Here is a 24793-nt window from a genome sequence, read left to right as displayed (position 1 = left end):
AAGGCCTATTGCCATATAGCTGTCGAAAAAGTGAAGAGGACGAAAAGTCAAAATACCACGGGCAGGCTCAACGAACCTGCTGGTTTACGGCTACCTACGGGTCACGTGAACTGCTAGCTTCCAGAACCACTTGCTCAATTCCTTTTACAGGAGGCTTGGCATGCACTAATTTCTGACCAAGCACCTCCCCTCCTTTTTTTCAATGTTTTTTTAACCTGTTCCCCACCACAAAATCCGGCCATAGAGGCTCCTGCAAACCAAGGTTAACAAAGTCTTTATATATGCGCATGCTTTCTTAGTTCTCCTACTGCGTGGTACCTCAAGGCTAAATTCTGAGTTGTCGCAAAGTCTTGAAATATTCGGAAGAACATTTGCCGTCTTTTGTCATAATGAGTGATGCATCACATGGATTCTTTCCGGTTTAGTGAAAACTGTAAATGCATGCGTGTTCAATAAAGTACTTCATAAGAACCATAGGTGTAGATTAGCAGAGTGTGACGTTGAGCGAAGTTGAAGAGCCTTTTAGAGGCTCTTCTACTGCTGTTTTTCATGATGTCTTAGAATAAGAAAAGGGAGCTGTTGAGTGTGGGGGGGGGGGGGGGGGGGGGGGTCTGGTGCTTGCTCGCCATCAACACATTTTTGAATCTGATGACGCGTAAATCCTGTTCTTGGACCACGTCTCCAGGTGCAGTGATCTTTCAACAAGTTTGAGAACTTTTTGTCGGGTCCTGGGGAAGCGTGCGCATGTAAGCATTTGAGCCGCTGGGTTGTTAGTATATCCATAGAAAAGGCTGAGAATGAAAGGAACGCATGTTCGTGCGTTCGTGAGCCGTTTGGAGTAGTCGGTGCTAAAATTCTCTACCATTGTAACTTCTTGCGGAGTACGATAACAATGTCGCTCAAGAATAGCCATATAGTAAAAGAAAAGAAATCCGACGGTAATGCAAACAATGAGTAACCCAATTGAGCTGTTGATAGCCCAAACTGCTAACGCTGGATTCTGCCATTGCAATACTGCAGTCGTCGAACGATCCGCATTCGCGCCCCATTATCTTTAGTCATAACAAAATATTGTTACTTTTCCTTAGAGATATTTAGGAATCCTTGGTGTAAATGCTACCTATATAAGCAGTTGATGTGAATAGTATTTGAATATGAAAAAAAGACCGCGTGTAAACGCGCAAAATTTGAAACGTCTTAAAGTGAGCTAGATTTGCAACATTTCCTAAGTTAGGCAGGCTATTGAACGAACATGTTCGAAAGTAGAGGTACTTCTTGGTTTGTCTTTGTTTTGTGATAAACGATATTTGTGGAAGTTTGCGGCCTTGTTCATTTCTTTCCTGCCTAACATTTCTCTAAATTGGTGCGTTCTTTGGCGATCACCAATGCTTTTAATTGTACCAGCGGGAGTTGGATGATCAATAAATGTCTGTATAAACATTTCATCATTGCACGACTGAGTGAATTTTTACTAATGCAGGTACATGGCAGATAAAAGTGCCCTAAATTGAGGTAATTACATGCCTATGGCCATACTTTGTTCTCGGAAATGCAAGGCAGTCTTACATCGTGGCTTAGAGGGGGGGGGTCAAGATGTAGGCTTGCTTCAGGAGAACAAGAGCTCATACTACACCCCGTGTCGACGCACATGGGTAATTGCATTTCACATAAATAACTCCTACCGTTGGCAGTAGACATGCCGTGGCGTCAGAAGTAACATCTAGGTGAACCTGTGAACGTACCTATCGCTCCCAAAGTAACTGTTGTTTTGAAGTACGTGCAATTTCTATATCAAACCTCCCTGCGAACAGCTGGTAAGATTGGGTGTAATTAAACATACATCACAGGCGAAATGTGCAATTGGTGAAAACTAAGGAATGATACACATTTCTTAAGACAAATTTTTAACCCTTTGTTCAGGGAACCAGGGCAATGTCAGAAATGTTTTTCGGAAGTAGGGGGGTTCAAATGCACCTTATGATTGTTCATGCGTAGGCTTGTATGTGTGCGTGTGTATATGTGCAAGCCAAATTGAAAATTTCGCGGGAGATTTGGTAGTTTTTCAACTTTACTCAACCTATCCGTCAACTACGCCCCTGTGAGCGAAAGTGTTTCAAGGAAACGTGGGGCAACCATTATTGACCTTCTTTGAGAGACAGCTTTCTTTCAAACAAAAGTAGACAAACATTAGGTAAACCGTCTTTAGAGAAAGTTTCTTTGGGCGAACGCAAACAAATTTGTTTCTTTAAATTCTTTAAACAACAGTAACAAAAACTTTTATAACGTTATGTGAATAGAACGTCCGAGGCCATAGCCTGTCACTAAAGTTAGAAGAACTTTGATTGGACGATTAAAAACAGAGTCAATTTTCGTTAGGGTATAGAACACGTTCATCTTTGGTGCTTTCTTACTTCAAAGATGAGCCACTATAAAAGACGGCATTCGCGTATTGCGATATTGTACACACGACTAAGAGACGTTTGATTAAAACGTCCGCAAGTTACGACAAGACGTGTACCGAGTTCCAAAGCTCATTTTCCTGCAATCTTTCGCAATAAAGACCTGTAAACTCTTTCAATGGCTGCTCACCAAGTACAATTTTGAGATGATGAGCGCAATGCATTCAATCATTGACGATCACGTTTGTCCAAATTCAAATCACTACGAACCACTGAAATTGGTCAAATATAAAGCTGGACGACGCTTTCAGTTTTGTAGCATTAGCTACACTGGCCTTGCTTAGCCAATTTCACGTGAGACTGGTCTGCGCATGCGCAATGATACTCCGCCGCCGCCGTGCGTGGTTCGCCGCCGGTGTGCGCGCAATTCGATGCTCTGCGCAGACAATCAGTGGTGTCATGCACCGTAGCCGGCACCTCCCTCGCACCCGGCCGCGGCCGTGCGCGACTCGCCGCCGCCGGTGTGCGCTTTCCAGAGGAGTGCCTTCATAGACTTGGTAGATATATGGACGCCGACGCGCGCGCCTTCCCTGTGCAGGCGCCATCTGACACTGCAGTGGAGCCACTTGATAGCGCCTCTGACTGGCGTTTGCCTCTGTGGTATAGCCATGGAAAAGGAGAGTGCAAATGGTGCTTAACGGTGCAGTAGAGCGGGGAAGCTTCACTCATCTGATCCCGAAGTAGTTGCCAGGCAAAATAAACATGTGCCACATAATACGTATACCGAGTGTATGATTGGAACAGCTGTAAGCATGATAATAAAGCTAATTCTGGACAATCAGGGAAGTTTTCCAGGGGAGTGACGTCATGACCTTGACAGACATATTGGCGCGAGCGCGTGCGCAGCTATGCTATCACAGAAAAACAGACAATTCCAAATACCGTGTTGGGGCCATAGAGATGGAAGCGTGTTACTTCACTGACCACCGAGCCGTATTTGGGGCAATAGAGAAGCTACCTGGACGTTGAGCAGAAAATATACATATGCCACATAATACGTATGCCGTGTGTGTGTCATTGCAGCAGCCGTAAGCATGATAATCAAGCTAATCCTAGACACTCTGGAAAGCTAGGAATATTCAGCTGAACCTTCGCTAAAGCTACGTATATCCTGCCATAGCTGAGCTAAGCCACTGCCATTTTTTCTCGCGTGCTCGCACCTACATCATGAGGTGGTGACGTACACGATGAAATAGCCCTGCGTAGATGGTCATGCTGTGATGTCGGTGCCTACGTAAACTACTGTGCTCTGACGTCACGAAACGTCGAAAATTATGTGACACGAATTTCACAGTTCATGAAGTTTGTTCTCTATGTAGACAGATCAAATTGGCCTAAATTATGAGACACCAGAATCACGACGTACATACGGAATGCTTGATGATAAGTAGACGACGCTCGAGAGGAGGAAATCATTGGTTAACCGTAACTCTCCTGTGAAGTTAGCCCAATATATCAATATAAAGACGCCAGAGTTTGCGTACATTGCAGAAATCACCTTTAATTTTGTTCTTGTTCTCCTATCGTTCCGTTCTTTCGCTTGTTCTTTTCATTTCTTTGTTATAGAGGTGGCTGGATCGCATGGTTTTTTCATATTTACAGCTTTATTGTCCGTGAAATGAAATGAGAGTGGTTCTTGTACAGACTGCTGTAGGAAGTTTGCAAGTCTAGGCACGTTCCTCGGATTGTAGTAGGTTGCATATGGACACATGTGAGTGTGGATTTGGAACGCATGTCCTGCACGGTCTAGTAATTGGCGATGAGGTACATTCGTTTATTCGTCTGTCCATCTGTCCGTCTGTCTGTCCATCCATCTGTCTGTCACTCAAACTAACGCTACCTGCTGAGTGAGTCAAACAACTAGATGGTTATGAATCAGTCACAACAGACATGCATGGACAGACCCGTGGCTCTAGGAACTACGTGCCTGAAAGTGAATGTGCGCATCTTATTCATTTTTATTTGGAAATGACAGAGATATCAGGGGCTAATGGGCCTCCGTTTCGCTTGCGTTTGGGTCTTTGGTTAACGCATCGAGCTGATGCGAGCCCTGGGAGCGAGAGTAATCTTATGGGGCGTTAGAACACCAGTTATGCTGGTATATTCAATCACGATCAAGTAAAAAATTACACGACGTTAGGTCACAACAGCACCACTCACGTGCCAGCAAAATGTCGTAGTTTTCGTACTCGGTATGTTGCAAGGCCTGATGATCAGAATGACAGCAGACCGCAAAATAAAGGGGGACCACGCCCAATCGCAACTCGTGAGGGCGACGACCCTTAATGTGCATCTTCCGTACCTTCGCGCCATCTCGCCAGTACTAACAAGAACACGAAGTCACCGATCTCTGAGTACTGTCAGTGAATAATGGTGTATGCAAATATCTCACCGTTTATAAGCTCAATAACGTATGCTTTGATGCCGGGTGGTGTGCTGCGGAGCCCGAGGTCGTAGCTTTGATTCCTGGCAACAGAACTTTCTTTTCTAGACTTTTCTATGCCATGTCTTGCTTCAAACTTCGAGTCCTGTCTTAAGTGAAGTCATGCCAAAGGAGCCACGATGAACTTTGCATTAAACATTTTTGTGTGTTGAAAAATGTCGCAAAACCTGATTTTCTTGCTCGGCAAATTTTGTGTTTTGGCTTATGAAACATTATAAACTGCACCACATTACCTGTTGTGCCATTATTACTATGATATAGTATGCCTTTTGTTGAAATAAAAATCAATGAAGGCGTTTTCGTTACCGTTACTTGGTGACGGCTACGCTTTTCCACTTGATAGGTACAAATAAAGAAAAAAAAACAATAGCATATATACATATTTGCAGTCCTACATGGGTGAGAGCAAAAGTTCTCCTAGGGGCAGAACAAACACGTAGACGCCACGCTCACTTTTAACATTTGTTCGCTCAGTAGTCGTCACAAATCTTCGTTTCTTCGAAGAAGTGCTGCAGCACCTTAATTTCTTTACCTTTTGTTTTGGATGGCCATGGACCTAGTATTTTATGCAAAGTGAATGGCCGCTCGGGATCTAACCTATGGAGTTCCTGTTCTAGTCGCCTTCGGTGTGTGTCGTGTTTCGGACAGGCGAGCAAGAGGTGACAGATATCCTCATCGTCGTGGCCGTTCGAACATGCTGACAATGTTGCACGCTGAATACGAAATAGGAAGTGCTTTGTGTAAGTAGTTCCGAGTCGTAGGCGATGTATGAGTGTGTCGATACGTCTTGCGAGGTCACGGTCTTATTGTTATTCAAGATTAGGTAAACAAAATATTGTATCGATACATTTGTTGTATCTGTGAACAAGGTAGACAGGCGTCATTCACGTTTTGCTGTTCTTAAACTTCCAATTACATCATATTGAGATACCGCAATCAGGTACGTTTGCGTAAAATTATGAGCGGTTTTCGCCAACTCCTCCGTCATTTCAATTCCTTTAATTCAGCAGTGACTGCGAACCCACTGGAATGCCACCCGATGATTGGGCTTCGTAGCTTCTGAAAGCTCTTTTAGTATAGCTTATACTATACGCACATCAATGTGTCTTGAAGTGGCTTTTTCCACAGATGCTAGTGCAGCCAGAGAGTCCGTAATTACCACCCATTTTCTTGGTGTCGTTGACAGTTGAATAATGTTTATGGCTAGCAAAATGGCTACGAGCTCCGACGTTGTTGAAGAGGAGAAGTGGCCTAACCGACATGCTTATTCTTCGTGCGATTCCGGAATCATAAATGCTGATGTCGCTGTCTCTTTGGTGACGGAGTCGCCAGTGTACACGTGAGTGTATCCTTGGTACCTGTCAAACAGATGATGTGGTGCCAACTGCTGTGCGGCAACGATTGACACTTCATGTTTGCCGCGAAGTCCGTACATTGACGTTTCAATAGTTGGTAGCGGAATCAGCCATAGTGGGTAGTTTTGGTCCAGTGGCCAATGTGTCGACAAAGGAAGCCAGGAAATGTACTGTTGGTACACATGGTGTACTTACGCTCCGGCACGGTTCACGATGTTTGATATGAGAGGATGCGAAGGGTATGGCGTGACTGGTCGAAAAAGGTGCCGACATGTCTCCAAAATTCTAATTACTCTAAAGTTGGGTTCTAGTGCTTCTGCCAGTGTCAGACAACTTGATGTCGCCTGTGGAACCCCCAGACGTACGCGTAAGCTTCGTGCTTGTAACAGCTGAAGTCGGTGTAGAGACGTCTGAGAGATGTTCTGGAGAACTAGCGCAGAGTAGGCAAGTTTCTGTAAGATTAATGCGCAATGAACGTGGAGTAGAGACGCTGATGTATCGCCCCATTTTGTTCCCGCGATGCAACCTATAACACTTATAGTGCAGTTCACTTGATTTCCTAGATCATCAATATGCTGATTCCTTCTGAGTTGGCTATCTAAAGTAACGCCAAGGAAGCGATGCTTTTATGCGATTTCAATTCTTTAGCCATCTACAACAAGCTTCAAGTTTTTCACTGTCTTTCTTGTGAACGGCGGAACTACCTATTTGACGTGAAAATTCTGCATGCCTTGCTCTTTGAGGTAATCACTTAATTGCATTTAGTTCTTGTTAAAGCCAACAGTCCATCACTTCCAGTTTTTTGTGGGACGTCCCGTCTGCATACATAGATATGTTCAAGGCTTCTGGCAGAACTTCTGCAAGACCTGCCATTGAAGCGTTGAAAAGAAGCGGACTTAGAACGCTGTTTTGGGGTACACATGTGCTCATGTTGAAGCGATCGCTGTCTCCGTTATTTGTTGAAATGTATATTTATCTGTTACGCAGGAAGTTGGCAATCGATTGAAGGATACCATGAACCCCTAGTGAAGTAAGCATATACAGCACAGAAAGGTGGCTCACAGAGTCGAACGCCTTCTTAATAACTATGGACGCCGCAATAGCCATGTTTCCACAACTTGTCTCATGTTCTACAAATGTAGCAGGTTCGAATACGCAGTCCATAGTGCAACGTTTTTGTCTGAATCCATTGATCTGTTCTTGAAGAAAGTTCTTAGCTTCATATCACCACTGTATTTTGTCAACAATTTTTTATGACTTTAGGTACTCAACTAGTGAGGCTGACTGGTCGAAATGAGTCAAGCGAAAACGGTGATTTACCGGGCTTCAGAAGTGGGACGATTCTCGTTACCGTCCAACACATTGGAACGTGCGCCTTCGTCCACATGTCGTTATATATCCATAGAAGAACTGGCATGCCGTTGGGTCCTAGATTCTTCAGAAGACTGTACGATACGTTGTCGGGACCGGTTGCCATTCTTCCGCGGGTTAGTAGTAGAGCAGTACGCAACTCTAGTAGACAATGCGTGTTATCCAGTTCAGCATGTGTTAAAGCGTATACATCTTGAATTTGCTGCTCTACAGAATTAACAGTGCAGTAGTATTGTAAACCAATTGCCCAGTTTCAGTCAGCATTGTGCAAAACCTATTAGGAACATCGCGTTCGGATAATCCAAGAGATATGACCGATGTTCTGAATTGGTTTCGCTGGGATACTGGATGACTTACAGCAGTGATTGTTTGCCAGATTTTCTAAAGTAGAGTAAATCATGTCAATGAATTGCAGAAATTGTGCCATTTTTCCCTATATAACCTTTGAATGTGTTGGTTAGATTGAATGTGTGTGGCCTGACTCTTCTTGTAATCTTCTAGCCTCCCAGTGGGGCGATAGCGACGTTCTGCTCGTCTTCTAATTGATCGTAGGCACTTATAGTCTGCATCTACACTGGAGTGGCCTGCTCGGACAGCTGTTAACTTTGTCGCACGGGAGTAAATGCTTTTAATGCAGGACATAAATGTATCGAATTCATTACCTCTCATTAAGTAACGTCAAGTATGTTCATAAAATAGTTTTCAGTTAGTTAAATCATTGTGATCGTTTGCACTTGCATCTTGGGTGTTGCATGAGAACTGAGTAAAAGTCACTCCTTCGTGTATTGAAGTCTGTACACCAGCTCATATTTCGTGCAGTGTCAACGGAGGCTACAGCCAAATCTAGACAGCTGGCATAGATGTAACCTCTTAAAAATGTTACTAATCCATCACCCAGTACAACAAGACCACATCGATCAAATGCTTTTTCAAGTGTTCTTCCACGTGAATCAGTATGAGTAATGCCCCACGTGGTATTGTGCACATTAAAGTCTCCACAGATGAGGGCAGGTCCCTGGGATTTACCCAATAAATGAACGAGGGATGATTAGGAGATGCGTGTTGATGGTTGCAAATAAACACAAATTACGGTGATGGTAAGTTTATGGAATTGAATTTGGCACCCTACAACTTCCGCCACGTCTGAGTCCGACCACTAAAACAAAAGAGGGTATGTTGCGCCGTACGCATAACAGTGCCCTGCTCATGCCTGAATTTTTTCTTGATGAATATGTGAAATAATTAAAAATTCTAAAGTCAGGGCCAACGTCGGTTTAATTAAGACACAGAACGGGGAAGCTATGCAGAGCAACCACCTCCCTAAAGCCTGCGCTTTTGGACCTAAGGCCAATGGCGTTCCACTGAAACACAGCTGTGTTGCGGAAACAGTTGCTTATTTGTAGAGTCAATTTTCGTATATAACATTTTTTTTGTTGTACTGCTAATACTCTAAAGAAACGACTGCGCTTACCTCTGAAAGGTCATTGGTCTGTGGAAATACACGCAGGATTGCCTTCAAAGCAAGGAAGAGCATCGAAATAACCATATCCACATCACTTGTTTTCGGTGCACGTTGCTCTTGTGCCTTTGGCTTTGATGAGGTGAAAGGTGTAGACGGTTGATTAGCCTGAGTTGCTGACGGTTTTGGTGTCCTGCTGTCACTTGTCCGCCTTTGAACGCTTCGTGATCATCGTAAACGGCCCGTTTTGGTTGTGCTTTTGTTTTTCTGAGCTGGAGCACGCCTGGCTACCGTCACATAAGATAGATATGATGTGCTCTTCTGTAATTTCGAAGTCTTAGAGAGTGGATGTACAGTTTCAGGATTCGGACAACGCCATTCCTTTTTGGAGCTCTTCCAAGCAAAATTTCTTGTCGCTTTAGTCGAGTAGCCTCCTAGTGTTTCGGACAACAAGCATACGATGCTACCTGGTCTCCGTTGCAATTCGCACTTTTCGGATGATTCCTCAATATACAATCTTTGTATTCATGTGCTTGTGCACAGAGTTTGCAGCGAAGTCGTCTATGCCACGATTTGGCAACATGTCCATATTGTTGATGGTTGCAACGTCGTGTACCTGGCTGTAGGTACTCTTCCACCAGATGACTTGTAAAGCCTAGGAGATTACGAGGTGGCAGTGGCTTGTCGAGGGAGAACTCAAAAATTACACTGCCGAGTAAATGTGGCTCTGCTGACCCATTTTAAAAAAAAAAACGCCGAGCCATTTATCTCCTGACTGAGATTACACCGCTGTCTCCTAAATATTCAAGCAGTTGATCTTCACTGTATTGCACTGGTACTTGTCTAATATTTCCTAGGTTCTTCACATACGACTGTGCTATATGCGGCGCCACTTCAAGACAAGCATGTGTTAACTCAAAAAGTCTAGAGGATGCAGCAACTGTAGAGCCACTTGAGGAGAAGTTGCCATCTCTGTTGACACGGAACGAGTGCACTTTCCCTTTAGCAGCAGATGCTACTTCACTGGCCAGTTTGTTCGAATTGACTTTTCAGAACGAGGTGCTAGGGTCTGTCAGCTTGAAAATTACGAGTATCCCCGCTGGTCGGGTTTCCTTGTGCGTGACTGTTGTGAAAGTCCTGGCTTCTGCTGTTATGTTACAGTTCATCTTCCGCAGAGTCGATGATCGTTGCATCGCTATAATCCTCTTGATTATCAGTTCGCACCTTCTTCGGAGTAATACACTCAGCGTTGGCGTTGAGTGTCATCGAGGGGCCGTCACAGTTCTCCTAGGGTCCACAAAACACGGGATTATCTTGCTTTTCTGACGCATTCATCCCTTCGTCTTCATTTGATGGGCGTTGAGAAGAATGGCCGCCACCAGTAGCGTAAGCTTTCGGACGTCGTGGCAGCCTAAGATAAGGCTTCAGCGCCTTGGAGACGTTGCGCCTGGTGCACCGCAAAAGTGGTGACTGAAGCTTGGCCATAAAATACAGAAGACGAGTAAGAAAACTTACAAAATTTGTGAAAAACGGCAGCGCGAACAAACTCACGCCCAGTGATTTTCCACTTCATCTATTATGTATCAGTGATTTATTTTTCTGTTATTTTATATCGCGCTTCAGTAGACATGCGAAGTTTTCGTCAGGGCACTAGCTATGGGAAGAGGAAGTTTTAAATCCATACAACGTTTTTACTTTTACTTGCGTACATATTGTGGAACCATATATAGACCAAAATATGGTTTAAGAAGTATAGTGGAACAGCTCTCCTCGAAAAAAACTTCTTCTACGCTATGTCCTACTGTTTCGTTGGTCATCTCTAAGAGTTATCTCTCAATAGTATCCAGTTACGTGTTGTCTTCTCTCATGCGATGTTTATTACTCTTTGTCAAACTACTCACAGGGTTTTCAGAATTGTATGTGCAGCTATGAAGGAGTTTCACGTAATATTTTGTTGATTGCATGGCGCAGCACCACTTCCGGACGTACCATTCAACCGGCTTTTCTTCTACTGGATACAAGCTCGCCGTCTTAACACTCACAATCGGTGGAAAGACCAGAAAACACGGCTATTTGACGAGGATAAAGCCAGCGCAGAATACATGAGGGACGATACTGTAGTAATACCAACAGGCATAGTGCAGCGTCCCTTTTATTATGAGTACGGGCCAGAAGCACTGAACTACGGTGCACTTGGAACGGTGAGCACTCACATTTTTAGTATTATGGATTAGGCATCCCGTAGTTCATGCGAGAGCACTTTTTTCTGTTAGCACTGCTCTCACACTCCAAAAATAAATGAAAGACGTGTCTACATGAAAAACACTGTCATGAGTGTAAAAAATCCTGTTTTAACAGCCTGTAATGTTTCAAACACAAGCTCTATTAGAAGCCAGAAAAGCCAAGCCGTATATGTTTTTTTTTTATGGAGGAATGGGACGGAAGGTAGGGGTGTGTCCAACCATGCGTTATGCATATCCGTGCTGGTTGCCCCACAAAATCCGGCAAAGCCACTCTTCCAGAAGTGAGTACCTTTGGTTGTTTAGGTTATTTTCAAATCAACAGGATATAAAAATAAAACAATCCGCAATTAAGGGTTGTGTGTTCGAGCTGACATTTTGACCAAAATCTTGTCTTCCTCGAAGCAACAACTCATTTCCTTAGGGCTAACGCGTATAGCACGCTTCTTAATTTTTATTTTGTTTCATTCGGGTTTCGCCTACCAAGCCTCTCAGAAATGCTCAACGCAATGTGCGCCTCATTGTTCGAGAAGGTTTGAAAGTAATATAGATAGTTTTCTTAAGGTTGCATGCAAGACATGAAAAATCGAAATTACAGGGAAGAAAAGCTCAAGTTTGCGCAGTACCGTTCGCGGCTCTAGCCGAAAGAGGGCAAAGCTCCAGTCACTCGGAAGTGCCACGCTTGCTTGGTTTTCCTACTGCGCGCACGGGAAACGTATGTCTTGAGCCTTTAATCTCGACCTTTGCACGCTATCGGGGCCGCTACTTTGTCATCTTGGAAACCAGGCACTTACTCCAGCTGTATTGTGAGCGGCTACAAAAGTTTTAAAATGTCGAAGAGCAGGTAACTGCGCGTGAAGTTGTACAGTCTCCAATTCAAAGAGTGCGAGAATCAATGGTGTCCAGAGTGCAAAAAGGCAGTTTATCGATACTTTTACGGTCTTGTCACTTAGAAGAATCATTTGTCGTGCTCACTATTACTAATCAATAACAGGGAGAAACATGATGGCTGGACTGAAATGAAAAGAAAGCGCCTTTGTAAGCTTAAGGTACAGCAAATAGACAACCACTCTAAGTTTCAAGATTGGACACTGGCTTTACGAGACAACAATTTGAAATGGGAAAACGGCGGAGCTTGCTAGCTTGTTACACTGCTGTTAAAATACCGTACTCTGAGCACTGCAAGTGTTTTATTGAGCTTATGACAGTACACTTGTCTTCACCACTTAGTGTAAACATAATTATGCTGCGTGTTTGCGCTGAGCGTTTATATGTACCTTGAATGTGAGAAACACCTACTGATAAGTTAGCAGGCTGAGGTGTCGCGATGCTAGCATCGAAGTTATAAGTTCCATTCCCATTTACACCAGCTGCATTTCTATAGAAGCGAAACATAGTAACAATAAATGTGCTTAGATTTAGGTGCAACAATGGCAGACAGGACGCTTCAAGATTGCATAGCTCAAGCGTACGGTGGGATTACGCTCAATGCAAACAAAATGGCGTGCGGAGTGTATTTATCCTTTGTTCGTTGTCGTCATCGCGCCTTACACTTTAAATATATTAAGGTGCATGTCAAAAAATCTCGGGTGGCCGGAATTTTACATGATTGATATGTGTAGTGTAACGTTCCAAAACCACCGTATGATTATGAGAGACTGTAGTGGAGGGCTTCGAAAAGATCGGCCACCTGGGGTTTTTTAACGTTCTCCCAAATCTGAGAACACGGGCCTCAGCATTTTATTGCGTTAGAAAATATATGAACTCTCTTGGCTGGATTTTGCCACCGATGTCGCGTCGATGTTGTTGTTGTTGTTGTTGTTGTTGTTGTTGTTGTTGTTGTTGTTGTTGTTGATGTCTTTATTTCAGACAAGGGTATGTCTCGGATACAACGGCAGAAGGCAGATGTCCTCTGCCTGATGGGACCCAAGTACCCGAAAGCACTACTCAGAGCATACAATAGAAAAAAGAAATACAATTTAACACACTAATAATGCATGCGTAACATCGTTTTTGTACAGAGTAAATGGAGTACAAACTTGTACAGTAATAAAAATATTCATAACACTACAAATAACGAAACCAGAGAAACATATGACTGCTATATACAGAACTTATCAATCTTGAGGACAGGATAGAAGGTAAGCTTTCGTATATCTTTTGAAAAATTTCAGAGACAAAGATTGCTGCGCGATTTCTACTACATGCGTATGTTTGTTGAGAAGACTGGGAATTAAATATGTGAGTGCTTGCGTTCCATAGGTGGTTCGGACTAGTGGAATTCTATAATGGTCGTATCTTAATTCATAAGGCACATATCTACTAGATTGCAGTTAAATATATCTAGAAGGATTAAGCGTACTCTTGTTAAAAACATAACAAAGTAAATGAAATTAATATAGTTGACTTATCTTTAGAACACCGTGTTCTAAAAAGTATGAACCTGTGCGATCGTTGTATGATAGGTTTTCTACATATTGTATTGCTCTCTTTTGCAATCCTATAGCCTAACGAGATTAGTTTTAGAAGTAGACCCCCAAATCATTATGCAGTGTTGAAGGTGTGAATGAATTAGGGTGTAATACAGCTGCCACTTTAAAGATCTTGGAACAAGGTCTCTAAGCTTGTGGAGTACAGCAAGGGACCTTGATATGTTGGCATGAATTTTATTAATATGATGCGACCATACTAAGTGTTCTTCAAAAAAGACAACTAAAAACTTGCAGGAAGAAACACGTTCAATTACAATTATTTTCAAATGCAAGCTTGCTGAAGTTCGAAATTATCTGGTTTGTTACGTGCTTTAAACACAATAAATTTTGTTTTACTAACATTCAGGTTACGTTTATTTATATGTAACCATACTGCTAATTATTTTATCCATGCATTAGCTTGAATGCCTATTTCATCTAGTTGCGTGCCAGAGAAAAACACAATAGTATCATCTGCGTACAGAGTGATTGCAGGAGTTCTTGGGATGGCTAGAATATCATTGATATAGATAACAAAGAATATTGAACCTAAAATAGATCCTTGCGGTACGCCATATAATAATTTTTTCAACTTTGATGGGTAGCCGTTAAAACACGTGTACTGCAGTCTATGCGAAAAATTACTGCAAATTAATTTTAAGGCTACTCCTCGAATGCCATAAAACGGTAGCTTATAAAATTAAATATCGTGTTTAATTGAATCAAATGCTTTTTGAAATCTAAAAAAAAGGCCAACAGTGAATCGCCTTGTATCTATATTACAAAGTATTTTTTTTTCTTTTACGCTAAGTAGTGCCATCTCCGTTGACTTCCCTTGACGAAACCCAAACTGCTATTTCACAAGGACCTGTATACTGCCAAAAAATTACATAGTCTGTCTTTTATCAAGTATTCTAACAGTTTAAAAAACAAAGAAAGGACAGATATAGGTCTATAATAAGAGATGTTATAAGGCCCACCTTTGTGCAAGACAACCTTTCTTGCAATTTTCATGCTGCCTGGAAAAACACCCTGATCTAAAGCATGATTACATATGTGCTGTAGTGGGGCACTGATTAAATCGGCAACAGTGACAATTGGTTCAGCCTTGATTTCATCTGCTCCTGCGGCAGTACCTTTATCTAAATTACTCAAGAAAGCGAACATTGCATGGTCACTGCACGGTTTTATAAATATGGTACTGACAACTGGAGCGGCAATGTAGCCAATAATTTCATGCTTTCTATCTTCATTGTGTGACGATTCTCCAGAAGATAGGAAGTGCTCTTTAAATTTGTCTGCCAAAGCACCGCTACTATATTCGACATTATCGAGTGTTAGTTCACTAAGGACATGACAGGTTACCTCGCCCATTAATTCGTGGAGACAATTCCAGATTTTCTTGGGACAGTTTGAGACTGCAGCAAATTTATTCTTGTAATATTTTTCCGCGCTTTTTAATGTCGGAGCCTAACTGGTTCTAATTTGTTTATATTCGTTATGTAAATTTGGGTCTTTTACTTTAATGAATTTGTGAAATAGTTTATCACGTGTCTGAATTCGTTTGTATAATTCCCTTGTTACCCATGGCTTTCCAGACTTTTTGTCAGATTTTCTCACCAATAAAGGAAATGCGCTATCATACTTGTCTTTTATTAACTCAACGAAGATGTCGTACGCTTTCATTGTAAACGTCGCTCCACGAGATGCTTTCAACCATAGAACAAAACGTAGCTAGATTATCTTGTTTATAACTATGGTATAATATTTGTTGGGTTGGTGTTTTTTTTCGTTTGCTCATTAATCTGGGAAAGAAACAAAATATAGGTAGGTGATCGCTTAAATCAAATGTGAGCAATCCTGCTAAAATACTAGACAACTCATAATTTGTGACACAGAGATCTTGTAATGTATCACTCTCCATAGTTATTCTTGTTGGTGACTGGATTACATTAGACCAGTCAAATGCATCAATAACCTCAAGAAATGAACGTCGTGGCAAGCTGTTTTTCAATATTAAAATCTCCAACTAAGATAACAGACATATTGAGGGTACATGCATATTCAAGGAGGTCACGTACGAACTCAACAAATTCGACAGTTTCACTTGATGGGGGGCGGTAAGCACAAGCAACCAGAGTTCCAGAACACTTCACAGCAATAGATTCATAATAAGTACAGACAAGAGAAAAGCCTGAGAATACCTCCTACTGAAGATTTTCTTTGAAGTACAATGCAACGCCACCACCTTTACGACTCTTTCTGTATACCCCCTCAGATTTGTATCCAAAAAAACGGCACATCAGTTTCACTTGTGAACCAAGTTTCCGTGAAAGCGAGTATATCGAATCTGTGATTCGAGGAACGCAATGCTGTCTGTATTTCGAACTCCTTATTTTTCATGCTTCTAATATTAACGTGAAAAGGCGATATCCTGTCAGTTTCACAAACCAGGGAACTGCGCACCGCTAATTTTAAAGATGAAGCATCGTAGTAAGGCGGCTTGTTTTCTGTTGCCATGAAGAAAAAAAAGTAAAACAGATAAAAATGATAAGTAAACAGCGGCAATCCTCTAGATTATCTTTTCTAGGTCGGCATCACACGAAATCTGTATTGCTGGTTCCCATGGATGTGCCACAGCATCCGTGGATGTGCCAGGCAAAGTCATGATGCTTTTCTGTAGCCTTTGTCCTCATAATCCACATAAACTTTTTTTTCTGTGCCGTCAAATTATCAAGAAAGTACACCGTTGACTTAGACTGCCACATACCCTGTCTTTTTGCAGTCCACTGATCTTTTATTACACGCGAGGAAAAACGCACCAGTGTTGCTGGAGTTTTGCCACGTTTAGTTGGCAGTCTATGAAGGTCTTCCACGTCTTGTTTAGTTAACTGAGGCAGCTCTAAGACCTGTGCAATAGCATTGACCATTTGTAACAGATTCTCATTTTCAACCTGCACAAGTCCATGCACTTCCAATTTATTTCTTCGACTATATTGTTCGAGGCTGTTTATTTGTTGTCACAATTCCATGACTTCCCGGTCCATGTTCGTGGTCTCAATATTTTCAACTTTTCTTTAAAGCAGCAATCTCAGTTGACTGAAGCTTCATTTCTGGTAATACTTTATCGTACTGATGTGAAAGATGCTGAACAGACTTTTCCATACCTTCCACGGTTTCCGGTGACCAGACTTTTCCATACCTTCCACGGTTTCCTTGACCTGGAAAAGGACATCCAGCTTCTGTTTGATTTCGGGCAGTTCATTCAGCTTTTTATTGATTTCTATGAGCATCTTTTCAGGGAGCGACTATTCGTTTTGTGCTTGCCTCGTTACTTTTGAAGGGCCTCGAGCGGCTAAGATAACGCACGTCTGACATTTCCAGCTTTTTTTGGCAGAGTCTGCCATTGCTTTGTAGTTTGACTTACTCGTACCAGAACAAGCGCCCAAATGATAACCATAATCACACTCTGAACAGATAAAACACGAACCGTCAGTTGGCAGCAACTAATCACATACCAGGCATATATCGAAAGCAAGATTAGTCATTGCGCTCACAATGATGCTCGAAGGTAAAAGTATGGACCCAAGCGCAGACACACACTTATGCCTGTGCACTCAAAATTAACTGGTAATGGTGTAACTAGAATAACTCAGCGGCATTGGCACACAACGTATATACATATATGCTCCGTATATGTATAAGTGTCTATATACACGAAAACGTACGAAAAAAAAATCAAAATAAAGACTACGGCGTGGAGAATCGAACGTGGGACCTTCACGTCGCGAATGCGAGGCGTCACCACTGAGCCTCCGTGGCGTACTTTAGTGACGTTCGAACTGCAAGCTATTTGTATCTCCAGCTTACCACTCTAGGCGGACGTCTCAGGGAGGAACTATTGTGTTTTCAGCATTATCAGCAAGATGGCGCATAGAGCGCGCGGCGGCTGAGAAAGTAATCACTGAGAAAAATTACTGAGGATAACAAGTAACAAGATAATACGTAATCACTGAGGATAATAATAATAAAACACTGTGGTCATACAGGAATTTAATTAGACTGCTTGAGCTAGAGCTTGTTAAGGCACGTGACAAGTCACCCCGGAAAAGAAGACACAAACCCAAAAGTTGGTGGGATGAGGAAAAGAGAGCCATAGCAAAACGTCAGGAAGACTCTAGGAAACACAGACATGCTAAGCAGCGGAGTGAACTGAAAGGTGAATTTGAAAGCAAATGGGGCTTCTTTCTAAGCTGTAGAAGGGAAGCATCCCTTCTGATCAATAAAAAGAATAAAAGAAAGGGGGTTCGGTGTCTGGCAGAAGTACATAAAAAGGATGGAAATGCAGCTGCGAAATTTCGGAACCATCCAAACTCCCTAAGAAATGAGATGAGCCTAGAGCAGAGGCTTATAACCACAGCTCAAGGTGCTAGGCTAGAAGGGGACGAAGCTATTGATTATATATAAACAAGAGTGACAGAAGAATTTCAACAAAAAAGTGCCTTATGCACCACAATAGACAAGGATGAATCAAGTGGAGCAATGGCTCCATTTTGTCAACGAGGGTGGGAAAGGGCTGAGAAGAGGGTTCCTAGTAGTACATCAACAGGCCCAGATGGCATTCCAATTTTTTTTAAATTATGCTGGTAAAGACATTGGGTCCGAAGTCTGAGCAGACTTTGAAAGAAGTGAGCAAAATATAATGAGTGGTGAAGTCCCCGATGGATAAAAACTTAGCAGGATGAGCATGATCTTTAAAGGAAAGGGGGACAAAGCTGACATAAACAACTACCATCCTATAACAGTGACATCAGGGGTCTACAGGCTGGTGATCAAGATTATAATAGAAAGACTGTAGGCATGGATAGAGGATGAAGGTATGCTGGAGGAACTACAAAATGGGTTTCGGAAACACAGCAGGTTGGAAGACATTCTGTTCTCACTGACGCAGTGCATCGAAATGGCAGAAAAAGAACACAGGCCCCGGTGGCTAGCAATTTTTGATATCAAGGGAGCTACGACAGTGTGGTTCAAGAGGACTTCTGGGGATTACTGGACACACTAGGTGTGTAAGATGGAGTCACTAATCTTTAAAGGATGTGTATAAAGGTTACAAAATAGTTATAAAGTGGGAAAAACAGGTATCCAAGCCCGCAGAGGTAAAAGAGGCGCTTAAACAGTGGTGTCCTCTGTCACCATTGTTACTCATATTGTACCTACAAGGATTAGAGGCCAAATTAGAGGGAAGCGGACTTAGCTTCAACTTCTCTTTGATCAAACAAGAAAAACTCATTGAACAGGCACAACCAGCATTGATGTACGCAGATGATGTAGTGCTAACGGCCGACAGCATGAAAGATTTGCAGAGATTGATGGACATCTGCAGTAATGATGGAGATAGGTTAGATTTAAGATTCAGTAAACAAAAATCAGCAGTCATAATTTTTAATGATAATGAAGGTAATTAGCTTAGAATACAGGAGGTCACGCTATAGATAACAGATAAATACACATATCTGGGCGTATGGATAATCAATGGGACTGAGTACCTAAGGGAACACGAAATATACGTGATGGCTAAAGTTAACAGGAATGCAGCAGTGATGAAAAATAGGGCACTCTAGAATTACAATAAATATAATGTTGTGAGAGCAATACAGAAAGAGGTCATGGTTTCTGTTCTGACGTTCGGCAATGCGGTCTTGTGCACGAAATCAGATGTTAGAGCCAGATTGAAAATTAAGCAACGTGGAATAGGTCGGCTACACCAATACAGGGAGTACAAGGTGATATCGGATGGACTTCATTTGGGGGCAGGGAAGCTAACAGCAAGATAAAATTTGAGAAGCGATTGAGAGAAATTGGGCAGGAGCGCTGGTCTGGGAAGGTTTTCAGCTACTTGTACATGAAGAATGTCGATATGAAATGGAGGAAGCGAACTAGAAACTTGACTGGTAAATACTTGAAAAAAGCAGGGGGCCAAACCAAAAAGAATTATCGGTTAAGAAGAAGGTGAAGGAAGCTGAAACCGATATGTGGAGAATTGGCATGATTAAGAAGTCCGCACTAGAGATCTATCGAACGTTGAAGCAGGGGATTGCCAAGGAAAGGATCTATGATAATAATCGGGGTAGTTCCCTATTGTTTGAGGCCAGGATGGAGTATTACAAACCCAGACATATCGGGCCAAATATGAAGGTGTAGACACGGTATGCAGTGCGTGTGGAGATGAGGAAGAAACTGCCAAACACTTAAAAATGTTCTGTAAAAGCTTCACCTTATAGTTCAGGATGATAGCACAGAGTTTTTCAAAGCACTGGTATTTAGGGGCAGGGAGGGCAAAATAGACTTTAAGCGGGTAGAATTAACTAGATGGAGGTCAACTGAATGGTGACTGAAATGAAGGCTCGAGTGAAAATTAAACCCTTCACTGCAAAGTGCGAGTCCTCAAGCTCACTATGTAAATGAAAAAAAAAGAAATCTATTTTGTGTTCACTAAGTATTACGGCTTCGTGGCGTAGGCCACCGCCCGATCTACAGGGTACAGCCATATTAATCTATCCATCAAACTGGCTGCAGCTGCTCTCATCTCTCACGAGTACTTGGGCCCGCGTAGAGAATAATTACGTGTATGCTCTATCAAGCACCCATATCTTGCAGTGGGGAGAATCCCACGTGCTCAGGGCACAAAGGTCACTGCAAACATTGCACATCCACCGTTTGCGAAAAGGGCGCGGTTTTCAAACAGGCGAAGTAACTACTGAGACTCTTATTTGTGTTCATCCGTTCCTGTGAGTACGTTGCGTGCGTTATTTGTGCCTGGGAAATGCGGGGCACGTTTCGATTTGCTTGCCATTCTGCGCGTGACCTGCCCAGTTGTTGCTATCGCGTTCATTGCTTTGCCTTTGCGGCAAAGCTGTGAATTTTTTTTGCCTCCATCGAAATTGCAGACGCTGCAGCCGGCATTTGGTCCCGCGACCTGCGGGTAAGCAACCAATTACCTGAGCCACTGTACCATCACAGTGGAGCCCGGAATTGTACAGGATACTCGCACCATGGCTTCCCTTCTAGTGTTGTGTTGGTTTTGAGACGTAAAATAATACATCCTTCTATGCACCTGAGTCACGGTTGATATACAGCTGCCGCTATGAAAACTTTTATGAAAGAGAACCAAGGTGGCAACGAAGTTATTCATTGTTTCACGACATTAGACGCGGGTATCAGGGGTGAATCACGGTGTGACCGAAAACATGTTTGAGCCTAGTAGGTGTTGTGTAATATGACAATGACCAAGCAAGGGTGTCAGAACAACGAAGGCGACATTCGAATCAGCTAACACGCTGCGTGATCAGGCTTGGATATTATCCAAAATGTAACATGCGCTGTAGAAAACATGAACATGCATGGTCGAAGGGGCATAAAAAGCTTTTATGTGTGTGTGAGCATTATTATGCTTTCAAAAGAGCTGTAAAGAAAATCCAAGGTGGCATTGAACTTACAATACGTTGTTATTAACATCTGATGAACATCTCAGAAAAAGTGAAACACTTGTGAAACCTTATGATGTTCCATCACGGTAGGCTAGTGGCTAAGGTACTCGGCAGCTGACCCGCCGGCAGCGGGATCAAATTCCGGCTCTGGCGGCTGCATTTTTGATAGAGACGAAAGTGCTGTAGGCCCGTGTGTTCAGATTTGGATGCACGTTAAAGAACCCCAGGTGATCAAAAATTTCGCAGCCCTCCACTACGGCGTCACTCATAATCAAATGCTCGTTTTGGGATGTGAAACCCCACAAATAATCATCGTTATCATCATGAACTTTATACTGCACAATGCTATGGCGCAAGCTACCCAGCAGGGGAGATGTAGGTTAAGTCTCCTCACACTGGTGATCTAATAAACTTAAAGCCTCAAGACAAACTTTGCATCCAAGCAATCCAAACCCGAACGCTATATACGAACGCACGCAAAAGCGTGGGGGTGATTTTCTAACAGCTCCGAGAAGACACGCGTGTCGCAGATATTGGGCAGTTTACCGGTAACATACATATACAATTCGTGCCGTTGCCTCATTAGAAATGCGACTGTGTTCACCTTTGCCACGAGCGTAGCACTCGCTCTATCACATGGTGTTCAACGACCTATTAGCTTGGTGTCGCAAAAATTGTCGATGAATAGCTCTCGTTTCTCATGATAATAAAACCGTGAAAAACGTATTTAAAACTTTTTGTAAACGCTCGGAGCAGTTTACAGGCGACGCTGCACGTCCAGGGCGACCGGACAACAGCGCGTGCAGAGCACATTAGCGCGCTGAATGAGCGCCGTCAGAAGGCAGGCTCGGAGTGAGGAGCGACCGGTTTTCAGTAGCAGGTGGTGAAACGCGAACACCGCGGAAACTCCTGGCCGAGACTGTGAGGCCTAATCTTAGAGCTTGCGCGATGACGAGTGATAAGGCTAGAATAATCAAGGGCACATATACAAATGCCGACGCGCTCCGTCACTTACCAGTTGATCGACGGCCGATGCTCAGTTAACCACTGTCTGTGCCACTGTGTTTCACTCTAATTTGACTTTTCGTTGACGGGCTACGTCGAGTTTTCGCCCCTATTTTTACGGCAGGGCCTTCACAGTTATGAAGGACCACCACGTCTTGTGCTGGCTAGCCACCTGGAAGGACCCTTCAAATCGACTCACACGATGAAGCCTGTGATTTGAAGAATATGGCATTACCATCGTTTTCAAGTCCGGTAGAAAACACTCCGACACCGACTCATTCTCTGGCCCGCCATTGACCCACCGCACCGCTACCCGGCGACACTGGTGACAACTGCTTTTTGAGAACGATAACAGCCGACAACTTCGTTAAACGACAGCGAACCGACCCGGAACTAAGGGGCCAAATAGAATACCTTGAAAGTAGGAACGCCTTTGTTCTGAAGGCCCCGCTGTGGTGGTCTAGTGGCTAAGGTACTCGGCTGCTGACCCGCAGGGCGCGGGTTCAAATCCCGGCTGCGGCGGCTGCATTTCCGATGGAGGCGGAAATGTTGTAGGCCCGTGTGCTCAGATTTGGGTGCACGTTAAAGAACCCCAGGTGGTCTAAATTTCGGAGCCCTCCACTACGACGTCTCTCATAATCATATAGTGGTTTTGGGACGGTAAACCCCACATATCAAAGCCTTTGTTTTGAAGGTATTCACAGGTACTTGCGTCGTTTTCGCTCAGCCTTCTCTAAATCAACTTCTCACCGCTTTGAGCCAAAAACATTCTTGTGGTGCCTTCAGCTCTGCGCCAAGAACTCTTCTAGGCTCTGCATGATGATATTTGTCAAGACTCCTCAGTCTTTGTTTCTGGGAGCGTCGCCAGGGGAGCGATACACCAGGTACGTGCCCCCTCTCATCTTATTCTACAAAACCCGTACAAAACAAGGCTCGGAAGGCGAAGGTCATGAACTCCACTGCGGCAAAAATGCGTTGCAGCTCGGCAACGACGCTTGACGCAGTGCTGCCCGGCGTTTTTGACGAAGAAACTCTCAATGTATGCCTCTGTCTCCAGCACGCTGAAGAAGCTCGTCAACTTGTCCGCGCGCACATCAGAAATGAGCAGACCACCGACTGCCGCCATTGCAATGTTCGACGAGGATTAGTGGAATAACAGTCCGGCAAACGCGTTTGGGTATGGACATCGATACGCCGATGTGGACTCAGCGAAAAACTTCTGCGATGGTACTTGGAAGCATACAGGGTAGTACGACGTTTGGCCCTCGACAACGAGCTTGTCCCGGACGGCATCAGGAACTCTCAACGGCGGCAATCGCCATCTGAAGTCGTCCATATCACGTGCCTCAAACCATTTCATGCATGTTATTGACCTGAAAGACTACACTTTCTTCTAGTTGTTGTTATTCCTGTATTCTAATTTTTTTGTTCGTACTTTCTTGCATTAATATTTAAACTTTATAATCTTGTAACACATTGGAACGATGCCTTTTTCAGAAGGGGGCAATGCCACGTTCTCGCCACAAGTTTTGTTATCACCCCGTTACATTCTACGTTTTTCTTAGCGCAAACCGCACATGTATTGTTCGAGAAGCTTCGGGGCTGTAGTAGATCATTTCACTAAGATTACGACCTGTTCGCGTACATTACAGATTATTCTGGAACCTAGGTGGCCGCTAGTGACAACGCTACAGTATTTGACTGCACGTCTATAAACGCCGACAAGTATCACCGCTTGTCAACTGATCGACGGCTGACGCTCTGCTCGCCGCTATCAGTATGAGTATCTTGCTGCAATTTGATTTTCCTTTTAGGTCTCGGCCTAAACACCAAGCTCCGCCTAAATACCATTCGACCTGCAGTCTGCTCCACTCGTCCACGTCATGACCCCATCACAATATGCTTTATAACCTCTCTCTCTCTCCTCTAAACCGATCAAAGGAGGTGGGGAGAACAACAGTGTATGTGGGGAGTCAGAGGTAGGGGGTGCCATGACAAATTGCTTGGGTGGTGTGTTTTTTGTATTTCACGGGCAGTTCTAGTTAGCATGAAAACACTAATAAATAACAGATATACTATTCCAAATTGCAAAATTGAATGTTTTACAAAGCGACCTACAGATTTCTCAATGAAAGTTTTCTTTATTTTCGTTCCATTACAAGTTAGCTAATTAAACTTATCTCAATAAACAATGTTTTAGAATGCAAAAAATGGTCTGAGTAATTCCATGCAATGCTAGGAAACGTGCATTTGGCCGCGTAGTAATTGCGTGTGCCGGCATTTTTTTTTAAACTCTGGCTACAGATATCTGGGGCACCCTGTGTAGTTCTGCATATACGTCCATATTCAAAACTTTTGTTACTACTTCAGCATTTCGGCTTTGTTATTTTTTCTCTTTTGCTCAGTCTCTTTCCTTTTTTCTCCGTTCTTTTCATGTTTGCCTCTGCACCGTTTTTTTCTTCGTTTTCTTTTTCTTTCATTTTGTTTTCTTGTGTTTATT

Source organism: Rhipicephalus microplus, unplaced genomic scaffold (assembly GCF_043290135.1).
Source record: "Rhipicephalus microplus isolate Deutch F79 unplaced genomic scaffold, USDA_Rmic scaffold_35, whole genome shotgun sequence".
NCBI lineage: Eukaryota > Metazoa > Arthropoda > Arachnida > Ixodida > Ixodidae > Rhipicephalus > Rhipicephalus microplus.
This window is presented reverse-complemented; position numbering follows the sequence as displayed.